At 43.4% G+C, this 8,815-nt stretch overlaps 1 protein-coding gene across 12 annotated transcripts in view; it reads right to left on the bottom strand.

Annotated features, from left to right (window-relative positions):
- Positions 1-8,168, bottom strand: part of NPRL3 (NPR3 like, GATOR1 complex subunit) — a 57,166-nt gene extending 48,998 nt beyond the window's left edge. For 8 of the 12 annotated variants that reach the window (XM_035889107.1, XM_035889105.1, XM_035889106.1 and 5 more), the window contains exons 1-2: positions 7,559-7,628; positions 2,316-2,354 (exon numbers count right to left, since the gene is read on the bottom strand). The gene's annotated coding sequence lies outside the window, so the exon portion shown is untranslated. Of the gene's footprint in view, positions 1-2,315; positions 2,355-7,558; positions 7,629-8,115 lie in introns of those variants that run through there. The other 4 variants (XM_035889108.1, XM_035889111.1, XM_035889119.1 and 1 more) reach the window with 2 other exon arrangements.
- Between the last annotated feature and the right edge of the window lie 647 nt (positions 8,169-8,815).

The following is an 8,815-nucleotide window of genomic DNA, read 5'->3' as shown; positions in this document are numbered from 1 at the left end:
CCAAGGGGCATTGCTTTTATTAGCCCTACGTAGACTGAAGATGAAGGACAATGCAGGTGCTTTACGAGCTGTCAAAGCCCCCAGTGTCTGTACAAACAGGTCATCCTGACCACAGCACACTGCTTACATTTGGCTTGTGGAAGGAGCAGCTCCGTACAAACTTCCAGACCTCTGGCCTCTCTGCTCCAAAACCAGCTAAGGGTGAGGAGAAACATGGGGAGCCTAGCCAGAGGCTCCTGGGGCCACCGAGCCCACGCTCCTTGGCCACCGCACTGGGCTACGCGATGCAGAGAGTTCATGAAGAAAGGGCAAAGTGTCCTCAAACAGGGCCTGGACCAACAGTCCTTGGAGATCACATTCGAAATAGGAAAAAAAAAAAAAAGTCACCATGACGACAGTGAGCTTTTCTCCCTCTATTTGCCCCGTTCAGCTGCATTTGTAATAGGCTCATCATGGAGCCAGGAAGACTGTAATAGCAACGGATCCAAAACGAGCATATGTTTTGGGGAGCGGAGGGAGAAGGAGGCAAATTAGAAAATGCCTGCTCGCTGGTAAAAAAATGAGTTGCTCTTCCCTCCCCCAGCCTTGGCAAGGGATATCCTGGGAGCTGGAAAATTGATCATTATGATGACTTTCACCACTGATTTAACTTTTACAAGCAATTACACCAGCAGATCTTTTAACAGATAAATGCGGTGCTAAACGAAAGAGTTCAGCAGCTCCCCAGGAGAGCTCATGAGACCGACAGCCCTGTCTGCCCCACCTTGTATGTGGCTCTGTGGGGAGCAGGAGATTAAAAGGTTGATTTTGTAAAGTCCTTAGTATCTTCTCACTAGCAGAAACTCCTCTTTCTGGGAGAGTACTGCAACTGCAGCCAGATAACACGCTCAGGACAGATAAACCTGTGATGGGTTACACGGGTGCTACCTGATGGGTACAGACCCCTGGTATCACCGCAGGCTCTCCCAAGAGCGACCTCAACTCCAGCCCCATTCTCCTCGTCTGACAGCCTAGATTTATTGGGTTTGCTGGTTTGGGGTTTTTTCCGCCAACGCTTTATATAATTCATACACTTCTTAAGCCTTGGGATGATAGGGAGATTGAGGGACAGCAGATATATTATTCCCATCATTTCAATTCATCATCTCATCTTAGAAAATAACACTCTTGTTTAGATGTTTTAATACTGATTTTCTAATCTCTGGGGTGTATTACAATGACCTAAAAATACTGACTCCTCAGAGCCCAAGGGTTTGTTAGAAGCAGATTAGGTTTCACAGTTGGGCAGTAACAGTCCCTTCTCCTTTTGGGAGATTAGTCTGAGCATTGTGATTTCCAGAGGGAAGCAAACCTCTCCTGTTCTAAGGAATTCAGCAAGCAGAATCGAAATACAAGAAACAAAAGCTTTGATTTGCCCCAAATACCCTGCCAGTCCTATCACGAGCTCAGCGTAGCAGCAACAGGAGACAATCCAGCAGTACGGTACAAACCACACTAGTACAGATCGACTGCTGTCCCCAGCACCTCCTCTGGAAGCCCAGCTCAACCAAGAATTGCTTTAGCTTTAGTACACAGCAAGGGAGGGGGAAAGAATCTCAAACACAAATTCTTTTTTTTTCCAAGAATGGATAATAACTATTTATATGCCACAGGAATTCAAAGCAAGGGTTTTATACAGAATTCTTCTTTGAAGTAGTTTAGAATGGGAGCTGAGTATCTAGGTGAGCGTCTTCATGTGAAGCAGGGAGTAGAGATGCAGTTTAATACTTTTGGGGCCCTGGGTAGAGATAAGCACTTTTCCCTCCACACATTCAAAAAGGGGGTATAATGCAATCATCCAGTTTAGCTTAGCGGGGCACCAAGAACAAGCAACTGGAACAGCTGCTCAAAACCAGGTCTCTGAAGAGCTCTCCATAATTTCTGTGGGATTCAATAGTTTACTCGCTGATCTGTACTTTTAAGTCATTGCTCATCAGAAGGCAATTTGGTTTAGGGCTCCTTGTTGGAATAACTACAACGCCAAGGCCACACTTGTTGCATTCTTGGAGGATCACAACTTTTCTCAACTGACAGAAGGGACAGTACCACACCCATTCTGGATACCCTACAGGAAGCACAGAGATGTTAGTAGGACCTCTGTCATTACCCTGGCATAAACCTTCAGCAATACATTTCCTACAGACATTGTGATTTAGCATATAATTATCTCATCATTTGGTGTAAAACGGAAACCAGAAACAAAGCACAATTAAAAGGAGGGTGAGAAAAGAAAGCCATTCTAGACAAAGGTGATTGTTTAGAACGTTTGGTCTTACCCCGAAACCAATTGCTCATCAGTTAGAGGACATTGGTCTCTGAAATGGGAACATGGCCATAAACACAAAACAAAACACAACAAAAAGAAAATAAACGAGGCAAGTACAAAAAATTAAAGGAAAAAAAAAAAAGAGAGATAATATTAAAAACTAGGATGAACTATTAAGAGTTAAACTCCTGTAAAGGAAATATAAACTATTGAGAAGAGTAAAAAGTTAATGATAGGTGAATTCCAAGAATATATTGCAGGCTTTAGACTGACAACGTAGAGAAACCTGGCTAAGGCACTTCGGTCCTCTCGCTAACACTGGCTGCTGTAATGTGTTCCCACAATACACTGCATTTATGGAGCTGTATTTACACTGTACGTATTAATTAATGCTTACCTTAAGAGTAAATAGAAGAGGTTGCAGACTGATTTAGAGCAGATTCTAAACTCCGGTTTCTTTTCTAGGCTATTACTAGCATTTTCACCAAAGGAACATCCTGTGCAGCCCCAAATGACCCACAGCTCTTCACAATTGGTTCTGGTGCTTCCATACCCACAAGGCTTAAGAGGATGCCAAACATTTATTGTTGCATGCGCAGCCAGGATTCTGTAAAGAGCCTTGCACACAGAGCCACCGCCGCTCCCCCCAGGGATCTAAACAATAGGTACAAGTCTGTCCAGAATCACGGCACCAGCATGAAGTCATTTCCCATCTCTGTCCACCCCAGGCAATAAGCAGAAACTTAGGAAGAGTAGGCTGAAAAAGTTTTCGAGGCAAAGAACCTGCAAACCTTCTTTACCAGGAAAAAAAGGAGTTGTTTCCTGAGACAAACTTCCCAAATATACTGAAAAATGAATTGGATAAAAGCTTTATACTGTCCACATTACTAAGGGGAGAGAAAATGAAAAACCTCCAACAATTGTTAATCCAAAACACAGCAGATTTCTACTGGTCATGTTGAAAAGGGAACCTAGAGCGATCCCAAATGACAAACCGTACAAGGAGGTGATATTACAGGGAGGGTGGTTAAAGGGATGGATGAATGGAAAAGCACGGCCTTACAGAAAGGAAGCCTTTCAGAACAAATACAAGGAAGAACACTGGAGTCCAGTGAAAGAGGGACAGAGGATACAGAAATGTTATCACAGGAGAACTACTGTTTGTTAGAAAGGGACACTCAAGTCCTTGTTTGTCACTAACTTGACTTTTTTTATAACAGAAGCGTTTGGCCAATTAATGACATCAGTGCTGTCAAACTTGCTAAACCTCCTTCAGTTAGTTACGCTACTAAGAAATGCAAAGTCTGGTATAACATATGTTACTATACATGCATCTTCATTAGAATGTTTGCTTGCTGACTATACCACCTTCAGACAAACTACAAAAAACATTCCAAACCAATTTAACAAAGCATTATCTTATGGCTCCAAAAGAGTAATTGCCTCACGAGTTTTTTTGTGGGGGGAAGACTGGCAGGCATCTCCACAAGCTGTGAGGGGTATGTATTCCTGGTAAAGCATCCAAAAACTGAAGGATGTTTTAGAAGAGAGCAAATTATGAAAGGCTGAGAAGAAGCCAGCAAAGAGACGGGCTTGACAGGCAATTTGTTTTGACAGCGACATATTCTTCTGAATACCTCTTTGTTGCATGGCCACCATCAACACACCTTCAACCACTTTTGCTGCTTGACTTGCTTTTAAAAGGAAGAAAAATCTACGTTCTGAAGACCCAAACACACAGCTCCACTGAGTTGAAACTAATATAAGCAAATACACATCTATAACCTAGAGGTAGGATTGACATGAATAGGCTGCAATTGTCTATTAGAAAAAAAACCAAAAAGCATAACAATGACCAGGAAATTTGAGTCTGAAGACTAAAAGAAATCCAATTATGCATCCAAATACGGAAATGGAGAGCTAAGGCATCTAAACTGTCCTAATTTTGTCCTTTCTAAGGCCATAAAGAAATACATACAACTCAACTGCTGCAGGAGAGATCAGCTTAAAAGTAATTGATCTGGATTCCAATAGCTTAGGAAAAAAGCAGTACTGAACCTTATCTAGGATACAATTGGTGCTAGATTGCTAGTAACTTATAAAGACAGGCATCCAGTATGAAAAAGGATGACTCCAACCCTCAGAAGAACTATTGCAGCAACAAGATAAATCTGAAATAACCTTTGCTACTGAACATGAAAACATGGGAAAGACACAACCTTTCAACATTATCAAACTTGCCGTACACCATCAACCCAAACTAGCAGTCTGCCCTCTCCAAAGCCTCAACTCGTGCCACGAAAAACATCAACAGATGCTAGTGATATGTGGTGATTTAACGGAATCTTTTTGCCAACTCTTCCTTGAAGAAGCCTTTCAGAAATAATATGAAACCACTTAATAAATTACTTTCATCAAGGACAACTCCAATCAGAAAATCACCACCACCAGAAAAGAGACTGGTCTTCATGCTGATGAAATCTCTCCATGGACTACTGACCTGCGTGTTTCGGGAAGAGAACCGCTACGCCACAGCACTGCGGAAGAACGAACTTACAGGGACAGAGCTGCCACTGGGGGAATGGGAACAGCGCTCTCAAAACCAGTTGCTCCATTCCTGGTCTCTCCAGCCTGATCTTCAAAGGGAACATACAAAACACATTCCAAACAGGAGCCCAGGAGCGAAAATTCATAACATCGGTGAGGAAAACCAACCCCACGGGCTCAATGACAATCCTGGTTTTATAGCATATGACAGTTAAACTCCTTCCTTCCCTAGTTTACAAACCATATACATCTCGCTCTCTCCAAGACGCCTGCACCTTTCTGCCTCCACTCTCCCCTTAGAATCTCTTCTACTCCACAGCAGCACCAACTTCTGCTACTCCTAAACCAGTCTGATACAAATCAAAACTGAGCAAACTGTTGCACACAGTTTTGAAGATCCCTTTTTGTTTTGGGCTGGAAGAGGGCCTGCATACCTAAAACTTGCGTATTTTTTCCACCTGTATCAGTAAGTGCAGTGGAAGATACTAACTGCCAACAAACCTCTTGTCTAACATAAATTAATAGTACTTGGTACATAAAGAGCATCGGTGATTTCTTCCACTAGCTGCTATGATTGAAGAGAAGATTACATTTAGCTGCTACATCAGTTGTATGGGATGCATTGGACTTACAACCCTGATTACACCGGTATTGGGAAAAAACTTTTCAATAAACAGACTTGAAACCAACACAATTTTGAAAGAGACTTTGAATTTCTGAATGCAGATGCCCAGCCCTGTAAGTAGCACAAGCAGCTGGACGTCGGTATCTGACCTCGAGCAGAACCAACATTTTCAGAGCAATGTAAATGCTCCTCTTCTTCTATTTCCCTTTCACCTGCATGGCAGCTATAGAAAGATCCACGGGAGATATTAAGGAGCTTCCTGTTAACCGACCTGTGCTGGCTGATGTCACAATTTCATCTAAATAGGTATCAGGCTTATAAACACTGACCTTAGTAAAAGCCAGGTGTGGACACAGCAGCATGAATCTGCTATATACCAAATTGTACAAGCGACAACTTCTTTTTTCTGAAGACCATCACTGCAGAGGGGGATTTCTGTCTTACTATCCTTTCATTCAATGCTTCAGAACCGTGATAATTTGCACTGAGTGAGCTCGGTTGTGAGATCATAAATTCTTTTAAACACTAAAAGCTTAATAACAAATACCTGACCAGGAGATTAAGCTTTAACTTTCAAGCCCAGAGCTCTGGACACCACTACAATGAAATAATGTAATTCTTTGTTTAATGTAGGTTACCTGCCAGCACATTCAACCTACTTAAAACCAGTTGCAGGAAAATACTAGCAGTTTCCTCATCTGACCATAATTTGAAATGATAAAAGCTTTCCCTCCATCATGGTAGTAGCTACATACCACATCATGCTACTTCAGCACCACAGGCAACATCCAGCGAACACAACTCGGCATTAAGTGCTTTGTCCAACCTGCCAAAATGGCAGAGGCAACAAGAATCAGTATTGGACAGAAGCTGGTAGCATTCCAACACCGGTTTAATCTATCCAGGGAAATATTAGAGCCAGGGTTTTGAACAGCAACCAACAAAATCCCTGAGATAACCAGCAAACGTGTGCACCGAGCCTTCCTAATGTGCGTACCAGCTGCTGTTCACAGCAGTCTGAAACACCATTCACCTATCACCAAACTTACAAAACCACAGCTTTCTCCCACTGGAGTTGTGCCCCGTACCGTACTGGAGACACGACAGAATGCTGCATTTGAAGGTTCCAAGGACACCAGAAGAGGCAAGAGATACAAATGACCTTAAGCAAGATGTGCTTTTGTAAGATCCCACTCCTGGAAAAACATATGAACTGATGAAGTTCACTGTCATGAGTGATTTTAATTTCAGCTAAAACGTTCTCAGCCATAAAGTTAGGAACAAGCTTACATTTTGCAAGGTTGGGATCTGAATTTCTTTTCTGGGGGCAAGTGACTTACAGGAGAGAAAACCAGCAACTACCCTGTTTTATTAATACTGGAGATTAAAACACAAAAGAGATCTGCAACTGAACTATGGGCCAACAGACAAAAAAACCTTTTTCTTCCCCAGATTTGTTTCATATCTGAGAGTGATAAATTTAGAACCATGCAGAAGTTTTCAAGTTTTCTACAAAAACTAATCAGAGGGTCCATCCCTACGTACACGCACACCGAACACCACACTGCCTATTTTCAGTGCGTTTGTTACCCACTGATTTCCTGCAATTGAAAAACTATCTTTAAGCCTCAGTTTCCTTCTAAGCTACTATTTCATTCCACAGACACAAGGGCAGCTCTGTCTGGAGAAACAAAATTAGTTATTCATTAGTGCACAGCAATTCCATACGACAATTACACGAGCTAGGGAAGAATTTGAGGCAACTGGAAAATATATCCCGTTAGAGGTAGGCAGGTAAAGAAAAGTGGAATTTTGCCGAAGTATTAATACTCCTAGCTTTGAAAGAGTAATACTGCCTTTCCGATGAGCACAAACTACCTGACCTATACCCTACCCAGCAAACAATAGATTCAACAGCATTCCCTCGTGAGAAATGCCTCATTGCTAAGCACTAACTTGCTCCTTTTCTGGCAGGTTGTCTTCAATACAGTCCAAGAGAATTTGCCTACTGAACCAGCAGGCAGGACAGCAAGAGGCCACGTCTCCTCTATTTCAAACTCTATTTCAATGTTTTTCCCTACCTGGAGTCCCCATCTTGATCTTCTGTGGTGTCACTAGAGCTATTCACAGCATATCGACTCCTTGGTTTATCTGAAACAAAGAATAAAGACAGCTTTTTCAAGGAACAATCTCCTTCCTTAAATTGTTCATTAAAATAAGTGCATTAGAGAATACTTGTCTGTGCCCTTTTTAAAATTATTTATAACAGAGATCTAAATAAAGTAATATTAAAAGCAGAAAGCCCCTTCCTTTTTAAGTAGAAGCACCAGATCTTGTTTTTCCTATTCTCACTCAAAAACACATCAAAAACAGGAGAAAGAGGTTTACATCTTCAGGGGATAAAGAGGAAAAGCAAGACATTCACAGAAACAACTTTTCTCTCAAGTGCCAGGTAACAGTTTGCAGGTTGAGAGAGAGCGGACAATAAAATTCTGACCAATGCATTTCCCTCATTGTTGCTCAGGTTTCAGGACAATGATAATGCAGTCGCAGGTATCTAAACCCTTTGCCAAGAAAAAGCAGGAGGGGGGTAGGAGGGAAGCAGCCAGCCAAAAACCCCCACCTTTTCAGATTTTACCTATAAAAACAAAAAGGGGTTTGAAGACAATCCTCTCTCTTGGCAAAAAGTGACCCGCAACAAACAGGGGTGTTAAACCTCTCGTGATGGATGGCGGTTAGCAAGCGACCCACGTCGAACGGCCTCATCGCTCTGCAGCACCTTCAGGCCACACACCGAGCCACTCGCCAGCCAGCCAGGCCCAGTGGGACATCAACCCTGACCACGGCGCCGCGGGCGCAGCCGCCCTGGCCTCCAGCCCCCACGGACTCCCTGGCTGCAGGCAGGTCCCAGCCCGGCCCCAGACACCGTCCCAGACCAGGAATGTTGGAGGAAGAAGTACAACCAAAACTGGCTCCATAGCAGACAGCTGGTACTGAACGACCCCATGTTCCTATTTTCCAGAAGAAACGAAACCTCTTCCACCCCATTATTCAACACAAGTGACTGAAGTCTCTTACTTTCCATCCATTGTTGGTTAAAGCTCACTTAGCATCTTCTGAAACCCCTCTCCCACATTGGTGCCTTCACCTCTCACCCTGCCTCCCTCCATCCCCTCCAGCCACTTCAGCTTTCCCGTCCCCTCCCCCCCGCCCTCCCTCCATCCCCTCCAGCCACTTCAGCTGACCCAGGAACTGCAACAAGGCAACGGGTGGATAGCAACACCTGGTGCTAACGTGGGGGGGTGAGGCAGGGGTGCGTGTGTGAGGGGGGTGAGGCG

This window comes from Egretta garzetta, unplaced genomic scaffold (genome assembly GCF_000687185.1).
Source record: "Egretta garzetta isolate BGI_Z169 unplaced genomic scaffold, ASM68718v1 scaffold42, whole genome shotgun sequence".
Classification (NCBI taxonomy): Eukaryota; Metazoa; Chordata; class Aves; order Pelecaniformes; family Ardeidae; genus Egretta; species Egretta garzetta.
This window is presented reverse-complemented; position numbering and strand designations above follow the sequence as displayed.